At 39.3% G+C, this 14823-nt stretch overlaps 1 long non-coding RNA gene across 1 annotated transcript; it reads left to right on the top strand.

The window, feature by feature from the left end:
- Positions 1–1755: 1755 nt before the first annotated feature.
- LOC143419909 (uncharacterized) lies at positions 1756–13145 on the top strand. The gene is made up of 3 exons (XR_013099933.1): positions 1756–1870; positions 12118–12172; positions 12699–13145. It is a non-coding gene; the product is annotated as an uncharacterized LOC143419909 (long non-coding RNA).
- Positions 13146–14823: the final 1678 nt, after the last annotated feature.

Raw genomic sequence — 14823 nt, 5'->3', positions numbered from 1 at the left:
TACCAAGTCACTGCAACATGCAGGAAGAGTGGACAAGAAAGTTTAGCTTAAAGCAGGCCTGCAATAAGTAGTTACTCAAGATTCTCATGGTTCCTCTTCCTGATGTTGCTTTCACTTGGTATAGCTACATCTATCACTATGGCTGTCTTCCTTTGCTTGTCCCTAGACGCTCTCAGGTGGCACTGTTAAAAAAAAAAAAAGAAAGAAAGAAAAAAGAAAGAAAACAACTAACAACCAAGCGACAGATGTCAAACAACACACTGTTCAACTATAAAACACAAGTGACACCCGACAGTTATCATTACTGTTGTTTGTAATCTGGACCATTTGGTAGATAATATTCAGTTGGGATGAGACTTCCCTGTTTTCATAATCTGAACAACTGCTGTTAGATTTATGTCAATGTACTTGCGACAAAAATTCTAGAATGTGTTCCACCCATAATGTTTGGCAGTGCACTAGTTTATCAGGTAGAGGTCAGACTCAAAAGATGGACCACATACTACCACAATGATAATCTCTTAGCTCTCAACACATTTCATTTAACCTTCCTCTATTTCTAGAATCCTAGAATTTCTCTTTGCTCTCTTTGCATTGAATGGATCAATTGAATGGCCACTTGGTAGACATCGCATTGAATTTAAGCACAAATGTTACACTAAGACCTTTGAACATCTCAAAACCAACCACTGGAGTTATGTTTTTAAAGGAGTATGTAGCCCATATTTAATTTTAATATTGCTATTCTTTTCTTTTACGTCCTTTAGTCATGCAAAATATACACTCTGCGGGACTTAGATTTACTCCTTGCTTCAACATAGATATATATGAATCTTCTACAAAACATGCATACGATACTACAAAAAATGTATTTTCTCTCACAACCAAAGCATCCTTATGTTGGCTACAGAAGAGCATGAGAGTGCTAAGAAAGAGCGATCTAAGGTCTGCAAAGTGAAAGAGTGTAATAGAGCAGCTTGACAGTGTGAATGTCTTCATTTTCCCTGTATTGAAGTTTAAAAAATGGAACCAATCCTTGCCACCTGGGTGTACCTTGAGCTGTCTGAAAGAAGCGATTACCTGCTCAGGGTGTGTTGAGGAGGCCTTGGGGTTTTGGTCATCAATTAATCACAAAACTGCAAAAGGTGCTATTCATCAAAACCTAAGATTTCGTTTGGTGATGAATAATTATACTAAAAATACAACAAAATACCTGATACCTCCAAATAATCAGCTATAGCACTGTACTCATCTAAGGTGTAGGTTACCAACAAAAGTGTAGGTTACCAACCTTATATTACCAACATAACTGTTTTCTGATCTGCTTGCATTGTGCTTAAAGATAATTTGTGTTAAGTCATTATGAGGTTTGGGGAATTTTTCTGATAGTTACGTTCCCCTAAAAGGTCCAGGGGATGAGGGAAAGTAACAAAAGGTGTCCAGGTCAAAAAAAAGGAGACAGGGAGGCACAATGGAACTAAAAGAGATGGTCAAGCTGCTGTTACCATTCAAAGAAACAAACCAAAACTCAGGCATCGGTCACTAAACTGAAAAGTAAGTAAAAAAAGGATTTGTCACCAAGCACTTCTCAATGTGTGTGGTGACAATCAGTCACCACACACAGCTCACTAGCTGCAACCACCAGCATGGCTCTCTGGAACTAGAGCTCACTTTTCTCTGGCCTTAAATACTTCTAATTGCTAATGGGAGTCAGCTGTATAAAAAAGGTGGCACCTAAGGCAGGAAATATGGCAGGACACACCGACACAAGGGCAACTTCATGAGGAGGCCCTGCAAGGGCCACAACAGTGACCATCTATAAAGTCATATTTTATCCAAATGTCTTCACTATGATGCTGAACAGCTTAAGGTAAGACATGCATTGTACCTCTAACACTGCTGCTGATCAAATATAATGAAATCTTTATTTTCTTGCTTACACACACACACACACACACACACACACACACACACACACACACACACACACACACACACATGTATATGTATATACACAGCAAATCCAGCATGTCCAAATTAACACTGTCGGATTTGATTTCAACACTATTAAAGTGTCTATATGGGTCCACACCAGAGAGTGTTAATTTAACTCTTTTTGGAGAGTTGGTACGTTAACTCTGATTTAGTGTTAAACACCAAATCTGTCTGGAGTTGATAATTTAACACTTGGTGTTAAGAGTTTATATATTAACTCTCAAAGAGTATTTTAGTTTAACTACGTAAGAGTTATCTTCTAATTCATTCTAAAAAGCGGGAATTTTACTGTTCTGAACTTCTAGACATTTCTTTTGGAAATAAACATTTACTAAAAAGATGCAATGGTTCTTGAAAAACATTTATTCTGAACTGTGCACCACAATTTCAAAACATTTTCTGAAAGATGTAACAGTATACATGTTCTCACTTTCATTAGAATTTTGTTTATCAAAAGGTCTGACATAAGATAAGATAGAACTTTATTAATCCCTCGGGTGGGTTCCTCTGGGAAGTTCGATTTCCAAAAAGCACAGCAACGACCGAAGTTACAGTTAAAGAATATTATATATATACACACACACACATACACACACATATATAAATACAGAGACAAATATAAATAAAATATACGAAGGGGATAAATAGAATAAATAGGAATAAAAATAAAAATACAAGTGAATTGCACATTTCAAGTATTGAGGTCTATTGCACCATTGACTATTTACAAAAAGTATTGCACAAGGTATTGTACAGTGAGGTGAAGAGGCACTACAGCTTAGTTGTTCCCTCCTCCTTTGTCCTCCTGTTTCCCCTCCCTCTCCCCTCCAGAGAGGAGTTAAACAGTTTGATGGCGTGTGGGACAAAGGAGTTTTTAAGTCTGTTAGTTCTTGTCTTGGGGAGAAGCAACCTGTCACTGAACAGACTCTTCTGGTTGTTAATGGCCGTGTGCAGAGGATGCCCAGCATTGTCCATAATGTCCAGCAGTTTCTTTAATGTCCTTTTCTCTGCCACTGTCACCAGAGTGTCCAGCTTCATGCCGACCACAGAGCTAGCCTTCCTGATCAGTTTCTCCAGCCTGGATGAGTCCTTCTTTGCTGTGCTGCTCCCCCAGCACACCACAGCATAGAAAAGTACTCCAGCAACCACTGACTGGTAAAACATCCTCAGGAGCTTCCTGCAGATGTTAAAAGACCTCAGCCTCCTGAGGAAGTACAGTCGGCTTTGGGCTTTTTTATACAGGTGCTCTGTGTTGCATGACCAGTCCAGTTTATTGTCCACCCACAGCCCGAGGTACTTGTACTTGTTGACCACCTCCACCTCCTCCCCCTCTATCTGAACCGGCAGTGGACCTTCTCTGGACCTCCCGAAGTCCACAACCAGTTCCTTAGTCTTTGAGGTGTTGAGTTGCAGGAGGTTTGTGTGACTCCATGCGACAAAGTTCCTCACCAGACTTCTGTACTCCTCTTCCTGATCATCCCAGATACACCCCATGATGGCCGTGTCATCTGCAAACTTCTGAATATGGCATAATTCAGAGTTGTAGCAGAAGTCAGAGGTGTACAGGGTGAAGAGAAGAGGGGACAGCACAGTTCCCTGTGGTGCTCCTGTGCTGCTGACCACAGTGTCAGACGTGATGTCCTTCAGCCTGACGTACTGTGGTCTGTCGGTGAGGTAGTCGGAGATCCAAGCCACCAGGCAGGGGTCCACCTCCATCCTGTTCAGTTTTTCTTGAAGCATACAGGGCCGGATGGTATTAAAAGCACTGGAAAAGTCAAGAAACAGGATCCTGACCGTGCCTTTTCCCCCATCCAGGTGTGAGTGGGCTCTGTGTAGGAGGTACAGGATGGCATCCTCCACTCCGACACCCACCTTGTATGCAAACTGTAGTGGGTCCTGGGCATGTTGTACCTGTGGTCGGAGGAGGTTGAGGAAGAGCCGCTCTAGAGTCTTCATAAGATGTGACGTCAGTGCCACCGGTCGGAAGTCATTCAGCTCATTGGGCCGGTTCCTTTTGGGGACCGGGATGATGCAGGATGTCTTCCATAGGGCGGGCACTCTCCCCAGTCGCAGACTGAGATTGAAGACTTGTTGTAGCGGCTCCCCAAGTTCAGCAGCACACGCCTTTAGCATCCTAGGACACACCTTGTCTGGGCCCGCTGCCTTTCTGGGGCGAAGCTTCCTCAGTTGTCTCCTGACCTGATCCACTGTGACACTGGGAGATGTTTGGGAGGAGGGGAGGGGGGGAGATGTCTTGCTGCTGAGAGAGGGATTGGAGGAGGGGGGTGTCATGGTGTCAGGAAGGGGGGGTAGCGAGGGAGGTAGGAGAGTGGGGAGAGGACTCTGTAGTAAAGGTGAGGGTGAGGGTGGGGGGGTTGTGGGCTGGTCAAACCTGTTGAAGAAGTTGTTGAGTTCTGTGCTTTTCTTGGTGTTGTGGCCTGTGATGGTTTTCACACCATTCCAGACCTCCCTCATATTGTTCCTCTCCAACTTCTGCTCCACCTTCCTCCTGTAGGTGTCCTTTGCTTCCCTCAGGCAGCGTTTCACCTCCCGCTGTGCTGCTTTCATCTCCTCCTTCACTTTGCTCCTGAAAGCCTTCTTCTTCATGTTGAGGACAGCTTTGACTTCCTGTGTTACCCACGGTTTGTTATTAGGATAACACCGTACCGTCTTAGCAGGGGCGACTGTGTCCACACAAAAGTTGAGGTAGTCTGTAAGACAGTGTGTCGCCCCCTGTATGTCCTCACCATGTGGGCTCAGGAGCACATCCCAGTCTGTGGTGTCATAAAAGTCCCTCAGAGCATCATCCTTTACTGGGGTCCATCTCCGGATGAAGCGCGTTGTGACAGGCTGCCTTTGGACGAGGGGTGTGTATTGTGGCTGTAGGTAAACCAGGTTGTGGTCTGACTTCCCTAGTGGGGGGAGGGGGGTGGCTCTGTATGCATCTCTCACATTAGCATACAGTAGGTCAATTAACAAAGACTAACACTGAGCAGTGCTGATTTTCTAACACTGGAAAATAACTCAAAATGTTAGAAATATTCCAGTGTTAGAAAATCAGCACTGCTCAGTGTTAGTCTTTGTTAATCCTCAAAACTGACTAGGTTACTTTTAAACATATAACACTGTCAAAAGTGTTAATTTAACACTCAACAGTGTTGTATTTAATACTCAGAGGAGTGGACCTATATAGACACTCTCTAGTGTTAATTTAACACTGGAGATTTTGCTGTGTATGTATGTGTATGTATGTATATATATGTATATATATATGTATATATGTGTGTGTGTGTGTATATATATATATATGTATGTGTGTGTGTATATATATATGTATATATATATATATATATGTATATGTATATGTATGTATATATGTGTGTGTGTGTTGAATACCTTAGGCAGCAGAAACCCAAGAATGACGAGGAAGAATCATATATGTATGGTACCATATATATGCACAATAAGTGCACTCGTATGATCCTCTTAAACTTACAACAGCTATCCTAAAGCCTTACAACTCAGTTAAAGCATATTCTGGTTTAGCAGGGTAAAAGGTTGTATTCAGGTTATATTTGCATAGTCACTTTCAATCATATTCAACTATTGTGGCCTAACAGGACCACTACAGCAGCACCTGTAAGTTAAGTGTGGAGCAGCAGGGAAGCAGAGAGTGTTCCACAAAAGGAAACAAGAGGCCCGTAGGACCAGTGTTTCTCTATGCAAATGCTGTAGTCCTGAAGGGAACCCCGCCGCTGGAGATTAACTAATCAAGGCACTGGCAGAAAGAGCTGATGTGGGAGGAAAAGTCTTTTTTGATTAGGAGGCTTCCTAACTGAGATAACTCACCTGGAAGAATCCCAGTGGCAGCCATGACAAGGCCTGGTGAAATAAATACTAAAAGAGACAAGTTTCGAGTTTCTTTTGTCTGTCTCCTGTAGAAAAAATAGGGTTATGTCTTTTGTCCTTAGGACACTTATTGGCCTTTTCTAAATCTTTATGACTTTTCCCTTCTCTTTACTCTGATGTGTGCCAGCAAGTCAAAATATATATATAAAAAAAGAAACGACTGAAAAAGAAATAGACATATTTAAGCTATTTTCCAGATATAGAGAGGAGAGCTCACCCACTGATCTCACTTCTGCCTTGTGATCTAGCTCATTTTTTAATGTTATTTTAATGGCACTTTCTCCGAGTGTGCAGGTACTATGACAGTAACGACTTAATAAACAGTTGAAATTAAAATGATGCACTAGGGTAGGACAGCAAATAACTGAAATAACTCAATTACAAAAAAATCTTTAGATTCAGTGTCCGTTTACATTTATAACTGTATAATTATGATAGCAAACAAGCAGCGTACCTATTGGTACAAATGAACCATTAATGCACCTCACTATCAAGGAAATACAAACACACTCCTTTGCATTCAAATTTGCAACTGGGTGTGGATTAGTTCCCGCACTAGCTCTTTACTTGTAGATTTTGTAGTGTTTTCATTTGATCTAATTAACACTGGTAGTAATAATAATAATAATACAAAAAAAACCCTCTCTGTGAGGTTCCTTTAGGTGCTTCACGGAGACTTTGTATGCTATTGCACCGTGTTACACTGCATCTGTAGCTGTATCTTCCCTCATGTGTACGGGGATGAAGGACGGAAAGGACGGGGCAAATCTAAAATCAAAAACACGAAAAATCAAATAAAGAACAAGAGTGGGTAGCTGTTTAACTAGCAGCCTGATCATTACTGCAACACTAGCAAATGGTACGATCTGGCAAAGAACAGGAGAACAGGCTGGTGTTAAAGGGCAGGAGTTAAGCAGAGATTAGTTGCAGATATATCAGCTGGTAGTGCATGGGAACAGACAGGCATGCAAAAATTAAGCAGGGAAGGGTGGGGAATTGTATCACCTTCATTTTAACACTCAAACCCTGCAATAGCTGTGAAGGTATTTCAGTTTAGACCAAATCTGCGTACCAGCTGACAGACCAGCAGGATTTGTCAAGCTGCTAAAATATACTACACTACACTTATGCACTTAATCCTCTCTGAATGTGCACATCCTCTTTAGTTGTGCTTAAAAAATGTTTGTGAATTTTATACAAAGCATTAACACAAGATTCAAGACTATTGAGTAATGTGTTTGTGTCCACAGGTGTGCAAGAAAATTACTCAGGCTGTTATTTTCTTCATTCTGTTCTCCACATCTATTATAATTGTATAATCAGAAGAGCTCACCATGTAACTATCTGTGCAGATGATCAGAACTGCAGTGGAGATATAGCTCCAGTGGAAAAATAATATGAGAAAAATAATGTGACCTGGTGTGTTTGAAAAGTCTGAACATACAGTGGAAAATACATATCTGTTTTCCGTATAGGGGGCGAAAGCCGTTTTTGTCACCAGAAAATGGACTGAGTGTGAGCAGACATCAGAGGATGAGTTCTTGCCTACAATCAACCAGTTTGCATAAAAGCTGTCCAAGGGCAAAACTGTTCTTTCAGCATTTTAATACTGAGAGCACTTGATAACGTTTCTAAAAAAAAATAAACAGCATTTAATTAAGTATTGCAGTCATTCTCATCAGTTCATAAAGAAATATTGCTGAGGACAGTGCAAGGATAACATGTAGGTGTTTCATTTAATTTTGCTTTTGTCCTTAATTATATTGGTGCACCTCAATTTAGATATTTTACCATAACTAAATTCAAAAAGACAAAGAGGTTTGTTGCTTAAAGCACATTCAGTGTCTAATGTGCAGCACTGGAAAACAGATGTGAATGGAAACTTCTGGTCAGGAGTCAGGATCTTTTCCCTTAACATTTCCCATCATGACTTTAGAAATTCTTTTAAAGTAGAACATAGGCACAGGTTTGGTTTCTTTAGAAATACATTCATTGTGTAAAGGTGTTTTGAAAAGGCTTATCAAAGTGTTCATTGCCAAATGTCTTTTATACTTTAAAAATGCTTCTATTTGGCATTGAAGTGAACAAGCCCCAAATCTTTGATGTTCCCTTTTATGAGCTCTTCAATATTTATATTTATATCTACAATATATAACTTCAATAGCAAACTTCAAATGAAGGTTTTTTTCTTCATATATTTGTTACTATTGCTGTACTATTCATAATTTCAATGTCTTGTTATTGTTGTACACTATCTAAAATTCTAAAAGAGAAAAAAAAAACAATGAGGAGAGACCACTGAATAAGAGTGTTGAAACTTTTGACTCATATAAGGTTGTATAATGTATTCATGCATACTGCTATATGGTACAAATCTTGTGGAAACATGCAAATCCAAGTTTTATATTTGAATAAGATAAATGATAGAATTGCAAGCACAACCACTACAGAAAAGCCATTGTTGGTTACATTACCTTAAATTATTATACTTCAAAAATAAGAATAAATGGTCCTGCAAAGATTTTCAAAACATATTTAAATAAATAAACAAAAGGACATTACTAAGAGAAATCTGCATGTTTAATTTCTGGGAAAAAAAGCCCAGTAGATTTGAATTATTTATTACATATAAAGAGACCACACTCTCATGCTAGGGATAGTGTATAATTATCTTCTAGAATACTTTTTCATTCACAAACAAAAATAAATTCAAAAATCAGTCTGAGGTGCATTGGACACACAAAGTTTTTTCTTTCCACAGAGACTAGAGATGTCCTTTTCCACAGCTAAATCCATTTTTATGAGGTGTGCAGTGGGAATCTGTATTGTGATGCAACAGCAGGCTAGCGAAAACAATGCAGCCAATTGTCATCATCCTGCTTGTCCCATGCGAGTGTATTCATTCTTCAGTCCAGACTTATCGCATCTCTCCTCTGCTGGTGGCCCCTGGGCCTAGAGCCACTGGAGTTTATAGGCCTGCAGTCTTAGTGCACCTGATTCCTCTTCATGTCCCTGAAGAACAGAGCCCTCCATTTGTCATTGGTAAACATGCAGAAGAGCTGGTGTGTGCTTCACATGAGGGAGGGGGAGAAACAAAGAGGACACAAATATCAGCACATTTCTATTTTCACATAAGCAGACACACCTCTCCCAAGCAAACCGTGGGTTTTAATTCCATTTCCCGAGTTTATTAAAGGACAGAGTGGTGTGTTGTATTGTATCTCACTTTGAGCTTAGAAACTGAGTGACTTTTGATTTACTGAAAAATAACCTATCATGTACGAAGAGGTGGCACAATATTTATGGCATGACTTTTTACAGAGTCATTAAAAATTAATTGACCAACATTATGTTACATGACCCTCGTGGTACTCCAGACAATGCATTAAAAAGGATTTATTTTAAATACCCATGCTGAATGGGAATGCTGATGAATGACCTGTCTCACGCACTGGAATGGTGACAAGGAGGAGGAGGAAGAGATAAGGGAGCTAGGTGTGGAAGAGTGAGGGAGTGATCCTGATGAAATTACAGGATGGATTGATTGATCTCCACGGATGAATGTTGCAATGGAGGAATGCAGTTAAAACTGATGCATCTAGATTAGTGTCAGAGGAGCCACTGAAGGACAATGAAAGTCATCGCCAGGAGATGTGACCTTTTCAGCATATGAAGCCCACAATGCACCAGACCACGCTTCATGGCAATAAACCAAGACTGGGGGAAATTTTGTCACTGCCAAGAGGACCAACAAACAAAAAACAAAAAGAGCATATGAGGCAGGAATAAAAATGCAGATGTTTCAATTCATATTCATTAGCATAGTTTGCCATTATGAAGTGGAAATTAATGGTTTCAAAACAACTGGTAACACAGAAAAGAAGTGTGAATCCAGTGATGCAGGCTGTGCTAAAACATGCACCCGTGCACACAGCAGGGTGATAGTTTCCATAGCTTCCCCATGCTTTCCAAGAGGCATCATATTTACATGCATGTTACAGTTTTGCATGAACAGGGTTGTTTCCTGTTTTAGGCCATAATCTGGTTAAAGTGAAAAAATTTAATCCCCACGGATAAAATAAGGAATCACGTTAATTAAAGAGCCTTCCAAATAATGTAAAAAGAATAAAGCACAACATACAACATGCAACAACAAATTCCCTTTCACAGGAAAAGACTGCTGCTGAGGAAATAAGATTATCTGTGTTTTCACAATGATACACATTGTAATAGAATACGAGGACTGTGTTTAGTATGTCTGTTTTATTCGCTGCCATGCAGATTTTACTTAGTTTCATTTGATGCATTCCTGCAGCTGAAGGTGTTTGGTTGCAAAGAATATAATGAGAATATATGATTTATCATTCCAGATATGTTGTAGGAAAACAACTCAAAGAAAGAAACAGTAGATATGTTGACACAATACAGATACCATTCAATCTGCTCCCAAAGGCAATTTGGGAACAGATTGCATATTGAATATGTATAAAAATTTATTTTAGTATCGTCTAATCTAATTACTTGTTGTCTAAGTACAGTCTTAAGCCACAACTTGATGTGAAAAGGAACTACAGGTATTACAGTTAAACTTCATCATCATAATTATTCTAGCTTCTAATTAGCTTCTAACTTTTTTCTTTATGTTATATTATTTTTCTTTTTATATATACAGTATATATATCTTAAAATGACATATTGTTAAAAATAATTCAGCATTTATTTTCTGTATGAAGAACAGACATTAAAAATAATAATGATATACACTGCCTTCTGCAACTCAACAAAGATTTAGCCTGCATGGCATTTTGGCATTAAGTTTCTCTTCATACATGTCTTGAAAATAGACCCGAGGCCTGAAGCATAAACTAGGATCTGAGGCTTAACAAACCTCAGGTTAACTCAAGGTTTTCAGGGTTTTCAGAGGTTTGCTTCTGACCAAAGTTTATTCTCTAAATGTCTGTGGAGCAGATTTTGCCCCAGAAAAGAGATCCCCAGGTGTGAAATCTATTCTCCTTAAAACAGCATTACCACTAGTGAAAGAGTCTGTTGCCCTCGGTGGATTGATAGTAATCGGGTCTAAATCTTTGTCTTGCTCTGTTGGGCATGATTTTTTTTTTTAACTGTGTGTTTATTGAGTTTTAAACTTTACACTGACACCAAGATTAAACAAACAACCAAAAAACAACAACACAAAAACCAACAAAAAAACAACAAAAAAAACAACAACAACATAGCAGTGAGCATCATTAAGAAATACAGATTTTTAGAAGCAAATTGTCTTGTTCTCTTAGCATTAATACGTGACCCTTAAATAGGATATCAGTTTACAGTTGTTAATCTAACATTATAATTTGTATGAAGGTTAACCCTGAGTTAGATTTTCTTCCTACAATGCAACAGTATTGAATACCACAAAAGGTTTTCTTGGATAACACATGTAGGATCTAACCCCCTACTTGCCTGGAAAATGCAATATTCATTACTGCATTAATTTGTCTGCTGCAAAATGCTTTGAATTCACCTTCTTCTATATGCTAGGGAGAGAATAATGAAGAGTGAGGTTGGAGTAAATATGCTGATTCAGTGTTTTTCATATTGCCTCCGAGTGAAAATCCTGGCCACTCCCCTTTCCTGTGCCCCTACTGTGAGTGGTCTTACACAACTAAAACAGCCAATTAGCTCCTGTGGAAGTGGTATATAAAGGCCACAAATACAGCGTGACTAATTAGGTGTTTTGGTATTATTGTATGGACATAACAGGGTACTGGATAATCACATTTGATAATTTGTTAAGTATCCCTTTTGGTGGGAATTAGTAGCTATCCAATATTATATTAATGTGAGCAAGGGAATATTATCAAAAATCTCTTAGAAGTACACTGCTTTAAACTATGTTTCTCGTAATCCTTTGATCCACTGTATCTCATCAGCTCTAAAAATAAAATGTAAAAAAAATAAGCCATTGGACAGCCCTTAGCTTACAATCAAAGCAGTCCTTCTGAGAAAAGCTATATGACACAAGATAAGGACCTTTGGAATATCCAGCCTGTAGTTAATTCTTAGGGCTTACCTATCCACTGTTTGAAGCACGATATTTGACGCGCACCTGATAATCTCTCTTACAGCATTAGCCAGTGTTTTTTTTTTTTTTAGAGTGCTCTCTCCATCCTCCTCTCACTTCCCTTGAACATTTCTTTGCTCATTTTCACACAGATCCCAAGGCTGATGTCTGCCACTGATAAAGCCTGATCCACAGTAATTACACAGGGTAAGGGAATTGAATCTGTCTTTGGCTCTAAACTGTGATTTCTACTGTGCCTTGTCCCCCATGCTGCGCCTTTTCTGGTGATGAGACTCATTACAATGCCTGATGCACGTCCCCTTTTGTCCTAAGCAGCACTGTAATCACACAGCCTCTTACATTTCTGATTCTATTCATGTGCTGGGGGTTACATTTCATGAGCTCTAAATTTTCAGAAGCTTGCAACTGACAACTATGGTAAGCAGAGAAAGAATAGTCAAGTTAAAAAAAGCAAAAGGAGAAATCCTATTTTTTTAAATGATCAATAATTCTAGCATCCCACCATTTGTAATAAGTAGTAAACACTAATTTATAGTACTGTAAACAGTGACAACTAATGTGAAACACTGAGGGTGTGCTCCAGAGTCCATTTCTGCTAAATCACTACCTTTTTCTAAAGAGGGAGCTAACGTTTGTGCTAATTATGACTGTTTATGTTCCACCCTATGCTAACACTAGCATAGCTCTCTCGCTATTGTCTTCCCCACCAAAGCCAGCTTCCTGAGGGGTAGCATGTCCTCTGACAACACCAGCCACTGGCCATACCACCAGAGAGTCCTTGTCACCCACAGCAGCCTATGGTCATGCCACCAGATTGTTTTTGTCAGTGGAAGGTCTCCGTTACTGGCATCTTGGCCTATCCTCACTGTCTCCATCACTGGTTTCCCAGTTGCCACCCTGAACTGCTTAATCTTGATCACTTAAAAACATATGCACATTGGATATAAGCACTTTTGGACAGGGCTCCATAATATGACAGCATGGCATTTAGGAATTCCTAAATGCTAATTGGTCATTTGTGAATGTGTGATTGGTCCACTTGGACTTTTTGTGTTTCCTGTTTTTTATTTAAACACAAACTGTTTGATAATCTGCAATGACCCTGATGAAGGCTACAGCTCAAAACACGTTGGTCACCTAATAAAGTTGTTCCTTATTACTTGTCTTCACGTCATCAGATCTTTGTCTTCTCCATGCACCTTGGAAATAGGTGAAGTTTTGCCAGAAAGATTTGTTGCCATCTATGTTTAGGAATTCCTGAACAGCAAAAGTAGGAAAGAACTGAATTTTCATTAAAATATATGCAAAACAAGAACAACTCAAATAGATTGATATTTACACTAGTGTGGAATGGTCATGATGGATGGTCTCTGTGTAATCCAAATCATCATGATTTATACTCCAGGAATCATCAGTGTCTACAAAAATATGTCATGTCAGTCCATCAACCTTTCTAGGTTAGGCAGATTTTACTCTAAAGCCTCAATTATGCTTTCTGTGTCCGCTAGGGTCTACTTGGGCCTGAGTGACATAAATTTTGATAGGATGGTGAGGTTTATTGTGACTGTGCAGTGTTATCTGTGTAGAATTTACTGTACAAGAAATCAATTATCCATTGCCCCCAGGCAGAGGGCTTCAAAGAAGTATACAAGGAATGGCTTCATGGCAACTAGGTCTTTAGTTGTCCATGTTCACAACAGAGTATAACCAAGGCTTAATGGTGAAAGAGATATAAAAATTTTTGAGTATAATACATTTAAGGATTTAAATGATAATTATTAAAATAAAAAAAACAAACAAACCTGCAAACTGAGCATAATTGCAAACACTACACCAAGGAGTCAATAAAGTTGTATTTCGTCCCAAAACAAGCCTTATTTACACAAGTCCACAGAGAGGAGATGAGTCACTGAGATATTATAACATCCACTGCAGCGCTAGTTCCAAAGTCATTATAATTGAAAAGGCAGGGGAAAGTGTCTGAAGGCACACACACGAGGGAGGTCCATGTACCCATTGTGTCAGTCTTTTAGAATAGTGATACTGGTACAAATTTGTCTTTGCACTGAAAGGTTTATTTGTACATGAATTATACATTAATTCCCTTTTTCCTGAGCCACACTGCCACTGACAGTAGACAGCAGTAAGTGCCAAGTTATACTGTAATTGGTATCTTGGTTATTGTTTATACAGTTTGATCCATTTGGTAGACATAGAATTATGTCAGACTCAGTGTTTGGGTAGACATTTACCTTTCTCCTCTGTAATTTAATGCAGCCATTCAGACAGCTAGAATTACAAAGTCTTACTCCATTATAGTAATCAGAGATTTCAGTTAAAACATGTGTTCACACAGAAAATCTTTAATTTTCACATTAGAACTGCTTCATGGCCCTTGAAAGACTGTCTGAAGAGAGTCTTGAGTGACAAATAAAGTCGATATAGATTTAACGTGCTTTGTTTCTCTCAATATACTAGAGACTTTAGAACCTACCTACTGCTTCATATGCAATGTCAACCTTGAACATATGGGTATGAAAGACATTCAAAATGTACAGGAGAAAGGGAAAAGAAAGGAAACACTGACTTTAATCTGCTCAGTTGAACTGCTGTGTTTTGGGTGCTGATTAAACCTCTGCCAGATGACCTGGGGTTTTTGTTGGGTGACCAATGCAGCACTGCAGCTGTTGCTTTTATGCTAAACCCCTCCGTGGAGACACCGTTGATTGTGGGATTAGCACACAGGTCTCCTCCTCTGTTCATACTTTCACCTCAGCTGTGTTACATGACAATCCAGACAGCTCCAGACCTCAGATCTCTCCTTTAGGCATCATTAG

Source organism: Maylandia zebra, linkage group LG1 (assembly GCF_041146795.1).
Source record: "Maylandia zebra isolate NMK-2024a linkage group LG1, Mzebra_GT3a, whole genome shotgun sequence".
NCBI lineage: Eukaryota > Metazoa > Chordata > Actinopteri > Cichliformes > Cichlidae > Maylandia > Maylandia zebra.
Note: the sequence above shows the minus strand (reverse complement) of the source record. Positions and strands in the feature narration are given on the sequence as shown.